Source organism: Phascolarctos cinereus, unplaced genomic scaffold (assembly GCF_003287225.1).
Source record: "Phascolarctos cinereus isolate Bilbo 61053 unplaced genomic scaffold, phaCin_HiC Scaffold_8;HRSCAF=390, whole genome shotgun sequence".
Lineage (NCBI taxonomy): Eukaryota > Metazoa > Chordata > Mammalia > Diprotodontia > Phascolarctidae > Phascolarctos > Phascolarctos cinereus.
Genome location: NW_027556291.1, coordinates 75,014,952 through 75,027,325, shown reverse-complemented (window position 1 = coordinate 75,027,325; position 12,374 = coordinate 75,014,952).

Genomic DNA, 12,374 nt, shown 5'->3' with positions numbered 1-12,374 from the left:
TGGCTTGCTTACATATTCATATTTTATAACAGTTTAGTTATTCTTTTCTTTTTTTCATTGGTCAAGGGAGGAATGGGAGCTAGACAGGAGAGGAAATTAACATTTGTTCATTGAAAAAAAGTAAAATGAAAAGTTGGATTTCTAAAAGCATATGAATTCCCTCAAAAGGAATAAGCAAGTGAGGAGAAGGGATGGATTTTGAGGAAAACCATAATAAAATCCAGTAAGAGACCTTGCTGGGATCCTGTTTATCACTTAGTGGTCTCACACTGGGACTAGGCTTTGGTTGGTGGTTTCTTTGGTGGGAAGGGTCTGGGATATTATAGATGGTCTGACTGGTGGTGTGGCATCCAGCTTGTGATCTTGAGGGGAACCAAGCATTCAAGTGGTGATCTCAGTGGTGCTCCAGTGAATGGTTTGGCTATGGCTCTGCCATATGATTGGGGTCTGAGCAAGGCAGTGGAACACAAGTGGTGGTGTCAGTTGGTGCCTAGGATTTGAATTGTTACTTTCATGGGAGCCACATGGACAAGTAGAAGTCTGAATCAGGACCTGACACTTAATTGTAGATCTCTCTGAGTGTGATATCCATGACAGATACTACTCCTACTGTGGGAATCTGTCAGCTCCTGGGCTTTTCAGAGAGGAGAAGAGGTTCTGATTGGGTTTGTTTTTCAGATCTCGTATTCCTGTCACTGCTAAGCTGCTGTCTATTCCTCCAAGATCACCATTCAGGAGTTAGACACCCATGAAGATCACTGATCAGATGCTGGAATTCCACTGAAATCTGCAGTTAGAGGCCAAGGCCCCATTAGGATCACCAACTGGCTGGAGAAAGAATGAGAATTACATGAAGAAAGTTGAAGAGAGAAACAAAATTAACTGTAAGTGAGTAGTGAGACCAACATCTCCTCAAAGGCATCCTGGAAAAGAGATAAGACAAATCCCCTCAGACACTGGCCTTAGGGCCTTACCTCTTCTTGAAGAGGAAGCTGGCTGTGATGTCTCACCCCAAAAGCCTTCTTTCTTTTGGATTTGTTTTACAGTGTCTTGATTTCTCATAAAGTCATAGCCTCCAATTGCTCTGTTCTAATTTTTGAGGAAGTATTTTCTTCAGTAATCTTTTGGACTTCCTTTTCCATTTGGCCAATTTTTCTTTTTAGGGCATTCTTCTCCTCATTGGCTTTTTGGACCTCTTTTGTCATTTGGGTTAGGCTATTTTTTAAGGTGTTATTTTCTTCAGTATTTTTTTGGGTCTCTTTTAGCAAGCTGTTGACTTGTTTTTCATGATTTTCTTGCATCACTCTCATTTCTCTTCCCAGTTTTTCCTCTACTTCTCTTACTTGCTTCTCTAAATCCCTTTTGAGCTCTTCCAAGGCCTGGGACTGATTCATATTTTTCTTGGAGGTTTTGGATGTAGGAGCTTTGACTTTGTTGTCTTCTTCTGGTTGTATGTTTTGATCTTCTTTGTCACCAAAGTAAGATAAGTCTGACTCTTTTTGTGCTGCTTGCTCATGATCCCAGCCAATTACTTGAGTTTTAAACTCTTTGTTAAGGTAAGAGTGTGCTTCCAGTGTGGAGAATGTACTGTCTCAAGGTTCGGGGGTTTATACAGCTGTTTTCAGAGATATTTGTAAATGTTCAGTTCTTGCAAGGTGGTATGATAAGGGGTGAGGTGTTAATCGCTATGAAAAAAATGAGGCATCATTGAACATTTGCCCTTATCAATGGAATTGGCTATGTGAGAAGAAAGGTAAGTACATGGTAGTATTGATATTATTCACTAGTTCTGTTTGATTTCAGATAGGATTGACAGGCAGCCAAATCATGTGAAAGGATGTCACAGCCAGGCTCAGAATTAAACAAGTGGGAAAAAGTGTTGTATGGGAAATTGAGTCAAGAATGTCCTCACCTTAGTGTTCCTAAACTCACCCTCTCCCCCCAAGTATTTCCCAGGGACAGATATCCATTGGTGTGAATTCACAGATGGCACCCCCATTGAGCTGCTGACATTTTTACTAGTGACCTTAGGAGATGTCAGACAATAAAATCTGAAATCAAAACTGAGAAGTAAATCAAATTATAGTCCCAAATTTTCTGCCTCAAATAGCAAAATTTCATTAGTCATATACTAGGACAGGATATATTTATTGTGTTCATGTGTAACAGTATTGGTTCAAATTCATACAGTATTCATTAACAGATTAAGTTTTCATATGTTGAATATAGTTGTTGGAGGTGAAATTCACCACGTGTATGTATGTCCTAAAGATATTTAAACAAATACATGACAAGTTTTTTGGTGAGACGGTAGGGATTAAGTGATTTGCCCAGGGTCACACAGCCCATAACTGTCAAGTGTCTGAGGCTGGATTTGAACTCAGGTCCTCCTGACTCCAAGGCTGGAGTTCTATCCACTGCACCACCTAGCTGCCCCCATGATAGGTTTTAAAACTCACCCTGTGGTCTGCTCTGTAGATAGGAAAAAGGAAAGGAAAGTACATCTGGCCATTTTAGGTGGGCCTCAGAATATAGCCTGCCAAGAGGATTTTTAAGTTCTAGAAAAAACTTTAATCCACTGTGTAAGTCAAAGGGAGCACCTACCACAGGAAATGATGGAGACACAAGTTGGTTGAATGTTGGTTAACTTGGACAAGCAGCACAAATACTACATTCTGAAGTTTTACATGAATACATTGAATATTAATTTACACAAAGTGGATAGTTGGTTCAAAAATGTAATTTTGCTACATACTATTAACAGATGATAATTTCATCAATATATAAGTGATTTCAGATGAAACACTTCCAATTTAATATTGAATTCATATATTTCCTACCTTGGCTAGGAGAGGTTCTAGTTCCTCAAACTGCAGTATTTTAGAGTTTGACAATACTTTGTCAGCCTGGCTGGTAAGGTCTTATGTTATAACAGGTCAAGCAGGAAGTCCAAAAAACCCTCACAAACAAAGATTTCTTAAGAGTATTTTGCTGTGCTTTTCTCCTAACAGTGTCATTTATCATTATTCTCATTTTCTTAATTTCAAACAAAAAATGTTAACAATTTTAAACATATTTTTCACATTCTATAACAGATACATTTATGGTCTCACAGTATTCAGATCAAAGGGGAAAGTAACCTGTCTTAACAGTTGCTTTTTTTTTTCTGTTTTTCTGATACAACAGAAAAGACCGCATACCCAACATCAAGTGTTTAACACATGCAACTTATTACTGTCAGATGATAATAATTCAGTGAGATGCATTTTTAAATTATGTTACAGGAAAATGGGTAGAGGGCTAAGGAAAGTTGGAGTATGCACTGACAGTATGAATGCAGAGCTTAAAAGAAAAGGAGCTGGCTTTTCAAAAAGAAAATTTGAGGAATAGGTTTGATCACATTAAGAAAATATATTTTGAAAGAGGTATTTCAAGAATTTATTAAGAAAATGCCTTAAGGTACACTGATTGGGAGTAAGGAAGAAATAAAAAGAATTTATTTGGTACTTTGGTTTATCTAAAGGAATAAAGGAGCAGTTATAGGGGTTGGGAGCATTACCATGATTTTTTTTTTATATTAGGCAACTAAAAACAATGTACCCTTGTGAAAACTGAGGTTTAGTAATTGCCACTAGTACTTAGAAATCAAGAATTGATAGCTTTGGAAATTTTTGTAATTGTAATATATTAGAGAATTTGACCAATCTTTGTATGTGCAAGAAGATAATGATGATGATGATGATGATGATGATGATGATGATGATGATGATGATAACAACAACAACAGCAGCAGCAGCAGCACCTACATCTCAGACTTGTTTGAAGAATTAAATGATCCTGAAATGCTTACCATGACCAATGTATAAAAGTCAACTATTGTTACTAAGTTTTGGACTAAACAATATATCAAAGATAATAACATGGATGATTTTCTAAGAAGTGTAAGTTAAGATTTTATCTAATTTAAGGAAGTAGCTTAGTAGCATCTTGCAATATTTTTGAAATTTTTCATATCACAGTATGTTTCTAAATGCACATTTTCCTAATTAAAAGAGAATTCACATTTCCAATCAAATGTCTCATATTCTTCCAAATTCTACAAGAATATTTAGAAGTCTAAAGGATACCATTTTTTGTTTGTTGTTTTTTTAACATAATGCTAAATTTCTCTAGTTCTTCTCAAGTTAAATTTAATTTAATATATGCTAGCATAGTACTACTAGAGTGAGGAATCTTTTTAAATTGTCACTGAAATTACAAATAGTAGAGACAAGCAAGCCTTACAATTTATGAATACTTAGTTTACAGAAGATTGATACTATGACATCTTTTCATTGTGTTAATATTATAATATCCTCATTAAGGGGACTTAGCAGGACATGTGACACAGTTTTCAAAAAGTAGATTAAGAATTTTACATGTAAAATTTCATTGATAATTGCAAAGCCAGTGAAATTATTTTCCTTTTTGAAGCATCTATCTGATAATTTTGGAAAGACTCATTTTCTAATTCAGGCCCTCAGGATGTAACAATTGAAATTCTTTGTCATTTCAGGTGAATTATGTGGTTTTGATTTGATGAGAAGCAAACAGGTGTCCCACTCCCCTAACATGTCTGGTAATCACAAAAATGACTACATCTCACATAAAACTGTATGTGATTTAGTTGATTATTTCTTTTACCCATTTTGGCTCTAATCATTATTGCGAATAAAAGAAATTCAGAGTAGTCTTTAGAAAATCTTATTCTGATTAGATGAGTTTTTGGTTTTGAGGGTAGCCACAAGCGATGGTGGCCAGATATCGATGAGAATGACTAGGATGAAGTGGGAGACATTGCCCCTTTTAAGCCAAGGTCTTTCCACATTCTCAGTGAGTGAGGCAATGTATAGAAGGTAGGATTTTAGCTAGGTATTGAAGGAAGCAGGGGACTCAGGAGGTGGAGGTGAGGAAAGAGAACATTATAGGCATGGGGAACAGCTGATGAAAATACCTGGAGTCTGAAGATGGAGTGTCTTGTTCAAGAAACAGCAAGGAGGCTGGTTTGACTGGATTGCAAAATATATGGAGAATGGGGTATAAAGTAAAAGAAGACAGAAAGGTAAAAAGTGGGTGAGGTTCTGAAGTTCTTTCTATGCCAAATGAGAACATCCTACAAACGTGGAGAAAAAACAATAACAGGAGAAGAGGGAGATCAACAATGTCAAAGGCTACAGGTCCAGAACAATGAAGACTGAGAAAAGGCCAATCCATTTGGCAATTAAGAGATGGTTAGTGATTTTACAAGGAGTGGTTTCAGTTGAATGTTGAAATGGGAAACCAGAATGGAAAGAGTTAAGCAGAGAGTGAAAGAAAAAGAAGTGGAGGCACCTATTGCAGATGACTTTCTCCAAGAGTTTAGCTGCAAAAGGCAGGAGAGGTAAAGGATGGATGATCAAATGAGGATCTTTGAGGATGGGGGACCCATGAGCATGCTTGTAGTCCATAAGTAAGCATCCAGTAGACAAGGAGAGACTGAAGATTAGTGAGTGTGAAGATAATGAAAGGGGCAGTCTGCTGAATGATAGAATGAGGTGGGATCCCTTGTGCATGCAGAAGGGTTTGCTTTGGTGAAGGAGAAGGGCCACCTTATAATGTGAAACCGGAATGAAGGAGGAAATAGTGGCAGAAGACATAGGGTTGATGGGAGATAAAGAGGGGAGAGGAAGGAGCTCTAAGCTCCCTCAAATGGCCTCAATGTTATTAGTAAATTCTAGGGCAAAGTGTCAATGGTGACCTCACAGGAGGACTAGGGATAGTCTCCACAAAGAGCCCAGGGAAAAGGGAGAAGAGAAGGGAGTAGACTGTGATATCAGACACAGAGAGGTATTCAGGTTACTAGAAATCTTTGTGTAACTAAAAAGCAGATTACTATAGTGTCTAAGATTACACAGACATTAAGAGGGCAATCTGGGGAAGGAGTAGACTTCTTGGAACTTTCTTTAGGTCTCTGGTAGGTGGGTAGGTTGGTAGCACCAGCCTGGGCCTTCTACTCTGAGCTGCTCATAGAGCCAGCATCCATCTGTGATATTTTTCTTCTCTGCCAGAACTCAGTCCTGCCTTCTCTTTCTCCTGTTGCTGGCTGATCCAGCTCTGCCAGTTCCTGGCTCAACTTCCTATTACTGTACTCCTTCCTTTCTACTTCAAAAATCTATGAATCTCTGTCTTCTTCTGGGATGGGTCCTCTCTTTTATACAGGTTTCTAAAGGCTTGACTAAACCCCTTAAAGCAGTGCTTTTCATGGATTCTGGAAGATATATGCAGATCCTGTTCATACTTGCTTCTGATTGATTGATTGATTGATTGATTGATTGATTGATTGATTCAATTGATTACTGTTCTCGTGGAAGGAAGGAAATTGGATTATTAGTGAACTCCACAGCTTTTACGTAAGGATCCTCCCAGCTCCAAAAGTCTAGGATTTAAGGACCCCTTCCCCAATCTGCCCACCTCAACCCCTCATTGGCCAGCACTTAGAGAGCATAGGAATAAATGGAGCTTTCCTTCAAATGAGAAATAGTTTCTATCTAAATACATCAACAAACATTGCTTGTAATGAGGATAAGCTAGAAGGTTACCCTATAAGATCAGTGATGAAGCAAAGAAGCACATTATCATCACTATTATTCAATATTTTACTGGAAGTATTAATTCTAGCAATTAGAGAAGAAAAAAAATTGAAGGAATTTCAATAGGCAATGAGGAAAAAAGCTTTCAGTCGTTTCAGATAGGATACTTAGAGAATCCTAAAGAATAAACTAAAAATGAGTTGAAATAATTAACAACTTTAGTACAGTTGCATGATATAAACTAAACCCACATAAATCAACATTTCTACATATAACCAACAAAGCCCAGCAGCAAGAGATAGAAAGAAAAAATTCATTTAAAATAACTGTAGACAATATAAAATACCTAGAAATCTGCCTGACAAGACAAACTCAGGAACTATATGAATACAAAATGCTTTTCACAAAAACAGTCAGATTTAAATAATTGGAAAAATATTAATTTCTCATGGATAAGCCAAGCCAATGTAATGAAAATGACAATTCTGTGTAAATTAATTTACTTATTCGGTGCCATACAATAAAACTATCAAAAATTATTTTATAGAGCTGGGAAATTCATAACAAAATTTATTTGGAAGAACAAAAGGTCAAGATTACTAAGGGAATTAATGAAAAAAAAATGAGAAGTTAGGTGAACTAACCCTACCAGATCTCAAACCTTATTATAAAGTGGTAATCATCAAGCTTATCTGGTACTGTTTAAGAAACAGCATAGTGGATCATTAGAATGGATTGGGTACACAAGACATAGTAGTAAATGACCATAGTAATGTAGTGTGTGATAAATCCAAACACCTCAGCTTCTGGGACAAGAACTCACTATTGAACAAAAACTTGTGGGGAAACTGGAAAACAGTGTGGCAGAAACTAGGCATAAAACAACATCTGACTGTATACCAAGAGAAGGTCAAAATGGATACATGATTTAAACATACAAGATGATACCATAAGTAAATTAGGAGAGCATGAAATAGTTTACCTGTCAGATCAATGGAGAAGGGAGGAATTTAGAACCAAACAAGAGATAAAAAGCATTACAAAATGTAAAATAGGTCATTTTGATTCTATTACATGAAAAACTTCTTGCACAAACAAGGCCAATGCAACCATGATTGGAAGGAAAGCAGAAAAGTGGAGAACAATTTTACAGCAAATATCTATGATAAAGGCCTCATTTCTGAAATATAAATAGAATGTAATTATATTATATAATTATATAAATTATAAATGGTTCTATAAATAGAACTGAATCAAATATATAAGAATGGAAGTTGTTCCCCAATGCATATGAAGGGTCAAAGGATGTGAACAGGTAGCTTTGAGATGAAGAAATCAAAGTCATCTATAGCCATATGAAAAACTGCTCTAAATCACTATTGATTAGAGAAAGACAAAATAAAATAGCTCTGAACTATCACCTCATACCTATTAGATTGGCCAATATAACAGAAAGTGAAAATGATAAATGTTGGAGGGGATGTTGGAAAATTGGGACTCTAATACACTGCTAGTGGAATTGTGAACTATTTCAACCATTCCAGAGAGAAATTTTAACTATGCCCAGAGGGCAAACCATGCATACCCTTTGAACCAGCAATACCACTAGGAGATATGCATCCCAGAGAGATCAAAATAATGGAAAAGGACCTAACTGAACAAAAATACTTACAGCAGCATTTTTTTTATGTGGTGGAAAAGATTAGAAATTGAGGGAATGCCCATCAACTGGAGAAAGGCTGAGCAAGTTGGTATGTACAAATGTAATGGAATGCTATTGTGCTATAAGAAATGTTGAGCAGGCAGATTTCAGAAGAATCTGGAAAGATTTACATGAACTGATTCAAAGGGAAGTAAGAAGACCAAGAGAATACAGCACACAGTAACAACAAAATTGTAGGGTGATCAACTATGAATGACTTTGCTTTTCTCAGCAATGCAACGGTCTAAGATAATTGCAAAGGAATCATGAGGAAAAATATATTCACAGCCAGAGAAAGATTTGATGAAGTCTGAATACACATTCAAGCATACTATTTTCACTTTATTGTATTCATGCTTTTTTTTTTTTGGTGGGCAAAATGTTTTACATGACTGCACATATGGTCTTAGGAAGGGGGAAAGGGAGGGAGAAGAAAATTTGGAATTCAATATTTTTTAAAATTTATGTTAAAATTTGTCTTTATGTATAATTGGAACAAATAAAATATTACTCTTTATTTTTATTAATTTATTTTTAGTTTTCAAAAGTCACTTCCATATGCTTTTGAGTTTTAAATTTATCTTGCTCTCACTACCCACCTCCCTCCCCAAGACAATGTGCAATCTGATATAGGCTCTATATATGCATTCTTATTAAAGCTATTTTCACATCAGTCATGTTGTAAGGAAGAATTAGAATGACTAGGAGAGACAAGAAAGAGGAAATAAAACAAAACAGAAGGAAAAAAAAGAGCAAATAGTATGCTTCAATCTGCATTCAACCTCCATAGTTCTTTCTCGGGATGTAGATAACATTTTCAATTGTGAAACTTTTGGAGATATCTTAGATCCTTGCACTGCTGAGAAGTGCCAAGTCTATCAAAGTCAGTCATCTCACAATGTGGCTGTTACTATGTACAACGTTTTCCTGGTTCTGCTCACTTCACTCAGCATAAGTCCTTACAAGTCTTGTAGCACAATAGTATTCCATTACATTAATATACCACAACTTGTTCAGTCATTTCCTAAATGACGGGGAATTTCCACCATCCTCAGTTTCCAATTCTTTGACACCACAGAAAGGGCAGCTATAAATATTTTTGTATATGTGGGTCCTTTTTCCATTTTTTTGATCTCTTTGGGATACAGCCCTTGAAGTGATATTTATGGGTCAAAGGGTGTGCACATTTTTAAAGCCCTTTGGTCATAGCTCCAAATGGCTCTCCAAAATGGTTGGATCAGTTCACAACTCCACCAACAATGCATTAATGATCCAATTTTCCCACATCTTCTCCAACATTTATCATTTCCCTGTTTTGTCATGTTGGCCAATCTGATAGGTGTGATGTGGTACCTCAGAGTTGTTTTTATTTGCATTTCTCTAATCAATAATGATTTAGAGCATTTTTTATATGACTATAGATGGCTTTGATTTTCTCATCTGAAAATTGCCTGTTCATATCCTTTGACCATTTATCAATTGGGGAATGACTTGTATTCTAATAAATTTGACTTATTTCTCTATATACCTTAGAAATGAGGACCTTATCAGAGATACTGGTTGTAAAAATTCCTTCCCAGTCTTCTGCTTCCCTCCTAATCTTCATTATATTGGGTTTGTGCAAAAACTTTTCAATTTATTATAATCAAAATTATCCATTTTGCATTTCATAATATTCTCTATCTCCTGTTTAGTCATAAATTCTTCTGTTCTCCACAAATCTGAGAGTTGAACAATTCCTTAGTCTCCCAGTTTGCTTATAGTATCAACCTTTATATCTAAATCATGAACCCATTTTGATTTTATTTTGGTAAAAACATAATGACATCCAGTAGGAGACCTTGCTAGAATCCTGTTTATCACTTAGTGATCTCATAGTGGGACTAGACTTTGGTTGGTGGTTTCTTTGGCAGGAAGGGTCTAGGATTTTGTAAATGTTTGACTAGCGGTGTGGCACCAGACTTGTGATCTTGATGGGGACCAAGCATTCAAGTAGTGATCTCAGTGGGGCTCTAGTGAATGGTCTGGCTATGGGTCTGCCATATGATTGGGGTCTGAGTGAGGACCTGGAACACAAGTGGTAGTCTCACTGGGGCCTTGGTTTTTATTTGTCACTTTCATGGGGGCCAGGTGGACAAGCAGACATCTGAATAGAGACCTAACACTTAATTGTAGATCCCTCCATGAGTGTGATATCCATGGCAGACACTACCCCTGCCTTGGGAGTCTGGCAGCTCATAGGATTTTGAGAGAGGGGAAGAGGTTTTGACTAGGTTTGTTTTTCAAATCTCATATTCTTGTCATTGCTATGGATGCTGCTGCTGATTCACACCCATGAAGATCACCAATTAGATGTTGGGGCCAGGCTAGAGGGGAGAAGTGAAGAGCTGGGCACTGAGACACTATCCCCCCCCCCACCCCAGGGGTAGAGGTGATTACAAAAATTAAGCTATTACTACAAATGCACAGGCAAAGGAGAAAGAATCCAACCATAGAAAGCTATTGTGGGAATAGAAAAGATCAGGATTCATCTTCAGAGGAGGATACTGAAGCAAAGAAACCCCTCCTACCCCAAAGAGTAACATCAGGTGGTCACCTGCCCCAAAAGAATATGTAGAACTTAAAAAAGACTTTTAAAATGAAATGAGAGAGATGGAGGAAAAAAAAACTTAAATAAATAAATAGATAGATAGATAGATACATAGATACATAGATACATAGATACATAGATAAGAAAAACCCAAGAAAAACAACAAGACTAAGAAAGTCAACTAATTAGAAAAGGAGATCCAGTCTTTTTTTTTATTTTATTAATTTATTTTGATTTATCAACAATCACTTCCATATGCTTTTGAGTTGAAAATTTTTCTCCCCCTTCCTCCCCCCCACCTTCCCCAAGACAGCACACAATCTGATATAGGCTTTACATTTGCATTCCTATTAAACATATTTTCACATGAGTGAAGTTGTAAGTAAAAATTAAAACCAATAGGAGGAACCATCAGAAAGATGAAACAAAACTCAACAGAAGGTAAAAATAAGTGATAGCAATTCGACTTCCATAGCTCTTTCTTTGGATGTGGACAGCATTTTCCATCCTGAGGCCTCCAGAGATGTCTTAGATCCTCATAATGCTGAGAAGGGTTCAGTTTAACAATCTTAGTCATTGCATAACATGGCTGTTACAGTGTACAAAGTCCTCTTGGTTCTGCTCACTTCACTCAGCATCTTTCCATGTTTTTCTGAAGTCAGCCTGTTCATCATTTCTTATAGCACAACAGTATTCCATTACATTCACATACCACAACTTGCTCAGCCATTCCCCAATTGATGGGCATCCTCTCAATTTCCAATTCTTTGCCAGCACAAAAAAAAAGCTGCTATGAATATTTTTGTACATGTGGGTCCTTTTCCCATTTGTTTGATCTCTTTGGGATATAGCCCTAGAAGTACTATTGCTGGATCAAAGGGTATGCACATTTTGTAGCAAAGGGCTACTATGCCCAAAGGGAGCATAGTTCCAAATTGTTCTCCAAAATGGTTGGATCATTTCACAACTCCACCAACAATGTATTAGTGTTCCAATTTTTCCACATCTTCTCCAACGTTTATCATTTTCCTGTTTTGTCATGTTGGCCAATCTGATAGGTGTGATGTGGTACCTCTGAGTTGTTTTGATGTGCATTTCTCTAATCAATAAGGATTTAGAGCATTTTTTCATATGACTATAGATGGCTTTAATTTCTTCATCTGAGAACTGTCTGTTCACATCCTTTGACCATTTATCAATTGGGGAATGGCCTGTGTTCTTATATATTTGTCTTAATTCTCTATATATTTTAGAAATGAGGCCTCTATCAGAGAGACTGTTTGTAAAAATTCTTTCCCAATTTTCTACCTTCCTTCTAATCTTGGTTGCATTGGCTTTGTGCAAAAACTTTTCAATTTAATGTAATCAAAATTATCCATTTTGCTTTTCATAATGTTCTCTATCTCCTGCTTGGTCATGAATTCTTCTGTTCTCCATAGATCTGATAGGTAAACTATTCCTTGTTCTCCCGGTT